Source organism: Lactuca saligna, chromosome 2, assembly GCF_052625555.1.
Source record: "Lactuca saligna cultivar CGN05327 chromosome 2, ASM5262555v1, whole genome shotgun sequence".
NCBI classification, from domain to species: domain Eukaryota; kingdom Viridiplantae; phylum Streptophyta; class Magnoliopsida; order Asterales; family Asteraceae; genus Lactuca; species Lactuca saligna.
Genome location: NC_136418.1, coordinates 118,581,002 through 118,591,853, shown reverse-complemented (window position 1 = coordinate 118,591,853; position 10,852 = coordinate 118,581,002). Strand labels below are relative to the sequence as shown.

Below are 10,852 nucleotides of genomic sequence, written 5' to 3'. Positions count from 1 at the left end.
TTTAAAAAAAATAAATTTATATATTTATTAATTTTTAAATTAAATTTTCATTTAATTTCTTATAACAAAAATAAAATACCATATACAAAAAATACAATCCATTGCATAATATAAAATAAATTGCACAAATTATAATGTCATACAAAAAATCATTCAAATGTTAAACAAAAATAATACATTGCTAACATGTGTTATACATTCCTATAAAACTAACAAATAATCATACAACTCTGTTTCTTACTGGAAAGGAAAGCCAAACATGATTACAAGCCTCCCTTAATCTTGAACTTCGCCACCACCGACGTAAGAAAAAAACTGCGTATAAATATCAAAAAACAAGATATGAGCCAATCATTCTATGACTCAAGGAAAAATATCATTAGAGAAATGTGAAAAAAATATGAAACAAATGAATGAAAGTGCATTACTATTTCTTTAATACATACTGCATAGAGTAAGACTTGGACACCATCTATAGTTTTGAAGGACATTGATGTCTCCCTATGCTGCACATATTAAAAATAAAAAAGAACAAAATTAAGTAACATATGGATTCATATATCTATGAATTGTATTGTAAATTGTAAATTAAATAAATAAGCATTAAGCATACATACCACTACAGATGCAATGCCAGGAAAAAGGCCTGAGCATATAATGGCGCTAACCGATGATTGATTATGACTTAATCTGTTGCTAATCCCCGATTTAGTCTCAAGTAATTGAGCATCTTTTAAAATATGGATAAACGATTCCTTAAAGAATGTATAGCTTGAAGTGTTTGAGCATAAAGGAAATTCCTCCAGCAATATTTATAAGCATATCCTTCTCTTTCAGCTTCTTTCCATCCTTCATATTCACACACAAGTGCCATATGATCATTGTAATCCTTTGCAGAAAATATTGATTTTGTTGTACTAGCTTGCTGAAATAGACATACAAAAGATATCAGGAAAAGACCAAAATGCACTTGTGTGAAAGTAGCTGGATTACTCACGTCTTTGTTCTCTTGAGGCAAAAGAAAATGATCCCTGACACTAAGTCCAGCAACAATTGTAAGAATATGATCAAAGCAACGAATATGGTCAGGTGCTTAAAAGGAGAAATCAGAAACTAAAGGCGAGTGTATGCTCTCAATATGTGAATCCAGTTGCTTCAGTGTTTTGCTTTTTATGTGTCTGTGACCTCTTCCCCCTTTTAAAAATAAGGAAATGAAGTCAGGTTGGAATGTGAAATTTTGTAGGAGGCACAGGTGGCATCCTATGTAAGTGTTTGTGTAGTTGTAGTCTGATCTATTTCAATTACTGATAAAATAAAGAAACTAAAAAATTCAAGTAATACATCACGAAGAACAACAACCCACCTCTATTTTGGCGATTTTGTTTCAAACGAAAGATGAAGATGGTGATGAAATATTTCTAAAACCAAAAATGGAGATAGTGGGGGTGGTGGAGGAGGAGAAATATACGTATTTCTTGCTAATTGATGATGAGAATGGTGGACAAAGATAAAAGAGATGAAGGGTAATTTAGGAACTTTTGAACTGATGAACCCTACAAAGAAGATGTAAAAAAAAAGGAAAGAAAAAGACGGAAGAAAGAGGCAGGGAGAACTGAGAAGAAAGCAGCTTCTTCAACCGATGAAAATGAAGGGTGTATTGGGAAAGCTATCAGACACCAATTCATGCCAACCAACATATGATTTGTTCACAATTGCCTATGATAAATATTGGAAGACTATCTTATATACTAAAACAAAACTTTTAAGGTTATGGAGGAAAGAAGTAATGGTCACCTGACTAGAAAATACGGTATTTGGTACAACCATAGGAGTATTGTCTGCGGTAAGCAGTGAGGTGCTTATGACTCCCATCCTAATAGCTTTACCTTTCATAGATCCAACCTGCACCCAACAAACTATATATATATATATATATATATATATATATATATATATATATATATATATATATATATAATATAATAACAAATTCATAAAAGATTAAATCAATCACAAAAAACTTAAAATTACATATATATACCCTCTGTTGTATGATGGGAGCTGTTGTTTTGCAGCTGTTGTTTCATGACCAAGAAACACATACATGTCTCATGATATTATACCCTCTGTTTTGTCGTGTCTTCAGGGTTTAGAACCAGCGAGTGGAGGGCCATGACAATTGGCCAAGTGGTAATGATGTCTATATGTTTTGCTTGAGTATGGCTAAAACCCCCATTTTGATTCCGCCACAACCACCACACAAGCTAGTGACCAGTTCACTTGGAAAGTAAAAACGATAATAAGACTATATCTCCATCAATATATTTGTAATTACTCATTTAAAAAAGAATACCTCTGAGTCAACAAAATAGAAGGAATCATCCTCATTATGATAAAACAAAGCAGCAGGGTGAATTATTTTGGAAGATTCAAAATCTCCATCTTCAAATCCAAGTGAAGATCCAATCTGAAATATATATATATATATATATATATATATATATATATATATATATATATATATATATATATATATATATATATATATTTATATTATTATCATAAGCATTTAGCTACTCAAAATTGAAATGCTATGTGAATTACAAATGGAACTCCTGATAATTACCATTAACAAAACATAGTATATTTGATAATTACCATCAGGATCAACAATCCCATCCATTTGAAGTGCATCTGAGTTTGCCAAATCTGAATTTGAAGGTGTAATGGCTAAGATTATACAACATGGCTGCATAATGTAGGAGAGTATCATTTCACGGAACACAGTAGAGAAGGGACCTGGACATGATGATAAAACAAATTAGTCAAAACTATGAGTAAATTAACCTAATCACTGCATATAACCTACCCACAATGTTTTTCACCGGAAGTGGACCCCTGCACCATCACATCACAAAAATCATAAGGATTGTAATCTTGATACAGGACCAGAACTGTAGCCAAATTCCTACAAGATTATTGATACAAGACAATGAGCAAACAACAAAACACAGAACTAATCAAAGATACTTATAATCAAGAAGTGAAATCGCACCTGAAGAATGGGAGGAGCCTTGAAGATCACAGTATCTGAAACTTCTGGCTTCCGAAAGATGTATGAAACCTAAATCAATAACAGGCAAAAACTCAAAATCTTGCATACAATCACTATGTGAATTGAAAAGCCAAAATGGTGAAATTGGAAACCATCATTCATATAGTGTGTAATAAGGTTAGAATTGGGATTATACCTTTTCGGCCATTATGCAATCACCCACATCAAGGGTAGGGCTCATGGATGCAGAGGGAATGGATCTTGGTTCAGCCAATTGTGATCGGAATAAGATACTGACACTCAAAGCGGTGAAGGCAGCCTTAGCATCATCGGAGCAAACACTTAATAGTTTTGAAAACCAATTCTTCCTCTCAACGATGATTTTGGTACTTGCAACATTGCAGGTTTTCACGCAATCAGTAGTAGTCTGATTGGACTTCATCGAGCTAGTACCGCCTTTATCAACCTCCGTACTGTTAATCTCGTTACATGGGAGCCACTTCCACCCTTGGAAAAACAGAATCATGGAAGACGCCTTCAACGGCGAAATCCCAAAAACCCCAGAACCACCACCAACGCCACCACCGGTAGCCGTTTACTTTACCAACGAGATCAATCCAACAACGAGGGGAGAAGGTTTGGAGGAGGTCTCAACGCCAAGAAAATCACATGCGAGAGTGGCATACGCCGAAACCGAACACCTTGAACCCGCCGTTGCTGCCGGACCGTACCCGGCGATGGGATCTCAGTCGGGATTCTGGAATATACGAGGACGAGAAAAAACCTCGTGAAAAATTCGGCATGTATTGGATTTTCCGGAGGCGGTGGCTAGGTTTTGGGCCACGTAGTCGGAGTAAGAAACAGTGAATCTGATCGCCATACACGCAATTTTGATTAACAACAAAAAGATTTGGAAAATTGCTTCTTCGGTGATCAACTGTTGTGACGTGAAAAGAAAACTCACAAAGAAAGAGATCCCATTGAAAATGAAGAAATCAGTGAGATTAGGAGGGTGGGGTGGAATCGAAGGGAAGAATCGGGAGCTGAAAATTGGGGAAAATGATGAAATCGAAAAACCCCAAAGCTGAAAACAACCTGAGATTTCCTCCGGGAAGCGATGGAGAGATCTCAAGGGTGTGGAGACGAAAGAGACTTCCGGTGAAATACATTGTGGGTAGGTCTATGTTCAAAATTGATAGACTTTTTTTTTAAAAATTGATAGGGGGTTGTGATTCTTTAGGCTTCAAAATTGATAGATTTTTTTTCGATTCTTTCAAGTTTGAATCAGAAAATGAGAAAGAGTTAGGGAAATCAAGAGTGCAACGCTCGTCCTTGTTAGGTTGAAGATGAAAGATAGATAGAAGATAGAAAAAAAAGGGCGGGCTTTCAAAATTTTGGGGATTTCATTTCCCCCCTTGTATACTAAAAGCGCGTTTCATTAAAATTATAAAGCGACAGGTACAGACGACGCGCGTTTTAGATAAAGCGCCCTCCGTGTTTTTAATTTTTTTTCTTGAGACACTACATTAAGGGCACGCAATAAAGCGTGACGTAAATCCTTAAATTTTTTGGAGAGATGACACTATTTTAAGAGCACGTCCTTTTGCGTATCGTTAATTATCGCGTGTCGTAAAAAGCGCGTCATTAAAGGTCTTTTTTCTAGTAGTGAATACAACAGAATGAGATTTAGACACAAACTAAGATGACCAAAGAGAAGACAAAGAACTATTTCTTTGAAGAGACTATTCTCTTGACACAATGGAAAAAGCATTTTTGACATTAGCTAAGGGTTCCATCAATAAAATATGACTTTTGACTTACTTATATGAATCATCAAGCCTAAAAAGAAACTGCATAAGTTTCATCAGATTAGAATGATCTTTGAGTTTAATAGAAGCTTCACAAGTACACTCAGTGAAACTAGTAAGACCATCAAATTATTTCCATAAGGAATCAAGCTTATTGAAGTAATATGATAAAGAGATTCCATTTTATTTAAAAGAATTGATCTGTTGGTGAATATTAAACACAATAGAACCATCATATTTATTATATGTTTCAAGAAGATTTTTCCATATATCCTCAACAACCTTAGAATAAGCTTGACTCTGATAGATAGAATCAGAAATAGAAGACAGAAGCCAAGAACAAACAACAACATTAACCCTATCCCATTTAGACTTTTTTAACCCATCAACATCATTCATTTTCAAAGGTCTATCAACAAATCCAAGTTTGTTCCTAGTCTTAAGAGCCTTAGAAATAGAGCTTCTCCACAGTCTAAAATTTTCAGTTAACTTTGTGGTGACAGTTTAAGTAACAAAATTATCAGATGGGTGAATGAAGAGAGGATCATCAAAACTAACTTGATCATCCTTTCCACTCCCACCAGGTGGATCCGTAGGATCACCAACCATAAAGATAGACAAAGAAGATGAACAAGCATGAAGTAATAAAGAAAACATACATCTGCACTGATCTTAAGTCTATATGGTCACCACGTATGTTTGGGCCCAAGACAACTAGTATAGAGCTAAGGAAAATCAATCAAATATAAAAGAAACAACAAAAAAATAACTAGTGTACACAAGAAAACCAGGATCTCCTAGAATAGAACAATATCAAAAGAGAGAGGAATAAGAAGATCCTCACATAGCTATCGAGAAATAGTCAAATAGAAATAACGTGTCATTTGTCTTTGTCTATTTCCTACTAGGGTTTATCGGTGACAAAATCCGACCCCTAGAGAGTTATTTCAGATTAGGAGATTGATCGACGATTGAAAATGATCCAGGCGATGAGACTTCAAAAGAATCACCACAACAAGACAACAATAATCCGCAAGATTATAAACAACCTCGCAGTACTAGGATCTAAAGAGAAATCAGAATACATATATTCGTTTTGATTTAAAGGAGTAACAACGGAAACCCTAAATCGAAATGAATAACCAAAGAAGTCACATTTGAAGTAACAAAACTAAGGATTCAGAATTGAAACCCTATATCGAACAACAACAGTGACGATCTAACCAAAAAACAAAAGAAACAAGGAGAGGATTCAAATAATACGTTCTTAAACTGACGATCGAGTGAAGAAATCACCAAGGAGCGTCAAAATAGAAGAATCGGAGCCTGATAGCTTTGACACCATCTAAAAAATGTAAACAACTCAAGAACGTCCCAACATCATCATTTCATTCACTATGAAACAAATGGTTTACGTCAAAAGAATACATCAAAAAACCTCACTACATATCACACTCACACTCATATTACACAAGGACTAGAGATATGTTGTAACATCCATAAAATTTATGAAAATTTAAAACTTTTTCAAGCATCCAAAAACCATTACTTATTACAAAATATTTTCAAAATAGTTTCATATCATAGTATCCCATAAATCAAAATCATAAAATGTGAGGAAGTACATGATCAAGCCTTAGCCTTCCCGCGATCATCCGAAGTACCTGAAACAAAATCCAAAACTGTAAGCCCGAAGCTTAGTGAGTTCCCCCAAAATACCAACGCCATACAAACCAGAATAATATCAAAACAAACAGGATGCATATAGAGTCTTCAGTATGACTGGACCACCCTCGTCAGGCCTTCAGTATATATGGCCCACTCTCAGAACCTTCAGCATGTCTGGTCCGCCCTACTAGGCCTTCAACCTGTCTGGACCATTCTCTGAGCCTTCGGCCTGACTGGTATGCCCCGATGGGCCTTCAGTATATCCGGCCCGCCCTAGGTCTGTTGGCCTAAGGCATAAAGCTGGACCACCTCAACCCACGGGAAATCACACAATCAACACATAATATCATACGCTAGCTAGCATGTACAAACAGTCAGATAGATATAACAGATCACTAATCATAACATCATCCTATATACCAGAATAGCGACCTAACAGGTCACTAAACATAGCATTATCCAATATACCAAGATACAGATCTAATAGATCACTAAGCATATCATCCTGCGATAACCAGGATAACAATCCAAAAAGGTCCGACCTTGGTACCTTTGACCCTGTTGGCATAGTGATGAAATTCACCTCACAAGTAGTGTTGAACCGATAAAAATCGAATTGTTGGCATAGTGATAAAATTCACCTCACAAGTAGTGTTGAACCGATAAAATCGAATCCCAACTCATAGCTCCAAACTCAACTGCTTGTAACCACCATATGACTAATTCCAATAAAATCCAAAATTACCACAATACCCTCAGAAGTCAAACTTGGTCAACCATGGTGAAAGTCAAAGTCAACAGTCAAGGTCAACAGTCTATGTTGACCCAACACGTCGAGTGCAGCTAGTAAAGAAAACTGGGAAAAACCCTAACTAACTCGTCAGGTTATCTTATCAACTCGCCGAGTTCACTCATCATCCAGTAAGCGGGAAAACCATATCAACTCGATGAGTTGGCTAAGCAACTCGTTGAGTTTTCCTGTCTTAACGTACTCAGCCCCTTCCAGACGAACTCAAGGCCCCAAACTACAGATCTAGCCTCTTAGGACTGAGATACCACATAAAGTTGCAAACTTTACGTGCATGCAAGGCATCAAAGGTAAATTGAGCATTGATGATTATGCTACTACATTTACCAAAAATATGAAGTTATTTCCATACCTAGTGCCAACTAAACTCTCAAAAATTGAGAGGTTCGCAAATGGACTGCCTGCCGACTTTAGCCCAATAGTCAAGATAGCAACTACTTTGAAGATAGCAGTTCGAGCAGCTAAAAATGTGGAGACCCAGTTAAAGGAAAGGGGTCTAGAGAGAATCGAGGTGGGTGAGAAAAGAAAGATTGAAGGATCCTCAAGGTCCGATGAGAAGATAAAATTTTCGAAGTCTGATTCAAAGAAGCTCGAAGAAGGAGCACAATGGTGTGACAAGTGCAAAAGGAAGCACATTGGGGAATGCTCTATAGAAATGACCTGCTTTAAATGCAGGAAGACTAGTCATTACGCCAGCAAATGCCAAACCAAAAGAGAAGCCTGCTTTAAGTGTGGTGAAGAAGGTCACTTCAAGAAAAACTGCCTAATAAGAGAAGAGGCTACAAGGACAAATGTACCACCAAAGCCACGGGCATTTCACATGATCCTCGATGAAGTAGAAAACAACGCGAGGATTCAAGGATGAAGACTTCATATATGTATAAAGTCTGTATCAGGAAGTGTAGCCTACTAGAGGCATAGTATAGGGTGAACTTGAACCTTTGTGTAATCGTTTCAAGAAATAATATAAACCCTAGTTTTGCTAACTGATGTGTTGAATGATTGTGTGATTTTTCTTGTATGATGACTTGGTCGACTGCGGGACAATACTTGGGAAGAGTATGAGTAGGTGTGAAAGGTAGTAGATGCATATACTACCGGAAGCACAGGACTCGCACTTGGATCAGGGAAAGTCACAAGGTTACCAAGAAGCTAGTAATTGATTCCATTTTATTCGAGTATGTCATTACCCTTGTTTCGATAATGACTAGTAGGATGATTGTTATTCCGACCCTAGTGGTCATATTCAAATTTAGTCCAACTACGGTGAGTATGTTACGGGGTTCAGAGAACCAGGTTCGATGTAACATTTGACGTGAGTCGGAAGATTGAAATCGATGCGATCAATTGTATCGCGCTCGTTATTAATGAAGTTTGTAGCTAGAAAAGCTATATGTTAAATGTGGTTATATCACATTAGAATATGAAGGAAGGGATATTCCATTTTGGAATTTAACTCTAAAGGACCTGAGTCTAAGTGTTGCATCATGCGATGAGAGGTAATTATAGCACAACCCATCGGTCTGTTGCAATAGATAAAGGAAAGTATTTATCCTAAGAAGAGGAAGGAGTATACAATAAGGATTTATTTGGTAACTCGAAGGTTACGATGGAAAGTATAACATAGTACGATAAGTAGATGCACGATTGGACATCGTCTACGGTCAAGAAAGCCATAGAGTTAAATACTCTTTCGAGGAAACATAGAAGTTACGGTTATTACCTAGGATGAAGAAATAACGTGTGGAATCATTATGCAAGTCCTATTTCGTTGATGATTCCGAGACGTAATCATCCTAAGGGGGAGATAATTGTAACGTCCGTAGATCAGGGCTAGTCTATTTAGAGATGATAAGCATCAAAAATGACTTTTTGATAGAAGATTATTTAGGATTAATAATCTTAACTAAGTTTTAGTATATGTTACAAGGATTCCGTACATATAAAGAACATTGAAATCCGAGTTATAACAAAGAAGTTATGACCTGTCGAAGTTTCGCGACAGAACTTGGACGACGTTGAATGACATAAAAAGTGAATTTACGTTAGAGCGATATTTAGCCTTAGTGATATAAACTAAATTCGTAGAGTTCTTTAAACCGAGAGCGTGCATAAAAAGAACGCCCAAATCTGAATTCGTATGAGGAAGTTATGATTTTTCTAAGTTTCAGCTTAGCAGTATGCAACTCGAAGTTTGATTTGAGATCGAGTGAGTATTAGCCGAAGTAATCTAAACGAGAATCGAAGATCTCGTCAATAGTAGTGCAACGGAAGAAAGACAGACGAAAACGGACGTCGGATGAAGAAGTTATGAATTTATAACGGAGTTTTCCTGTCTCGGCCTACTAAAAAGTAAATAATAAAAATAAAGTCAAAATTAGCCGACGGAGTCTAAACGAAAGTTGTAGAGCGTAGTCTCACCTACGTGGGGATATAAATAACGTCAAAAACGGAGCTCGTATGAGGAGGATACAAATTTTTGAAGTTTATTAAATAATTAAAGTATTTAATTTAAATATAAATTCGGATATTATCCGAAGGAGGAGGAGTCAGCGGGATTATCCGGGTTACGCCCAGCGTACCTGGATTTATGCCCAACGTAAATCGAAGATCCAACCCCCTATAAAAGGAAGTCGTTGCCGAGTTCTTTGCTCATTTTCTCTTCTTTCTCTCTCATTTTTACCTCGTTTTGCGTGCAAGTTATACTTCGAAGCTCGAGTATCATTCTCGAGCCTCGAAGCCCCGAAGATCCGAGAAGTGCATTTCCCAATCCGATGCTTTGCCCGCGAGAAGCCAATTTTTGTGAAGATCTTCCAGATCTACTGAAGAATACTACTTCTACAAGCCGTAGTGCTGTCCTATCATCTTCTGATCAAGTGAGTGTATATTTACTTTCTTCTAACACATAAGTATGAAGTATTTGCTATGAAATACATGCTATGTGTTATATATTGTTATTTATTTGAGATGTTGGTGGAATGGATGAACTATATAGGTTTTAATGAGTTAAACTGTATATGTATTTTGTAACTACAAATATGTTGGGTAGGACATGGGTAGATGAGATCCGTGAGTATGGATCAGATCAAGAGGCTAGTTTTAGATCCGTGAGTATGGATTAGACCAAGAGGTTAGTTTTAGATCTGGGAGTATGGATCAGGTAAAGAGATAAAACTTTTTATTAGTCCGGGAGTATGGATTAAGACTAAGTTAATTGTCCCTTGTCCGGGAGTATGGATTGGGCATAGTTATTGATCCAGGAGTATGGATTGAATCAGGATTAAGGTATAGTTAATTGTCCCTATTTCGAGAGTATGGATTGGGTATAATTATTGATCTGGGAGTATGGATCAGATCACGAGGTTAGTTTTAGATCCGTGAGTATGGATCGGGTAGTTTTAGATCCGTGAGTATGGATCAGGGGAAAATGTTAGTTTTAGATCCGTGAGTATGGATCAGGTAAAAAGGTTAGTTTTAGATCCATGAGTATGGATCGGGTGAAGAGGATAGTTT

The 10,852-nt window shown here is 36.7% G+C and overlaps 1 pseudogene; it reads right to left on the bottom strand.

The window, feature by feature from the left end:
* Window positions 1-276: 276 nt before the first annotated feature.
* On the bottom strand, window positions 277-4,080 carry LOC145030021 (putative thylakoidal processing peptidase 2, chloroplastic; annotated as a pseudogene).
* Between the last annotated feature and the right edge of the window lie 6,772 nt (window positions 4,081-10,852).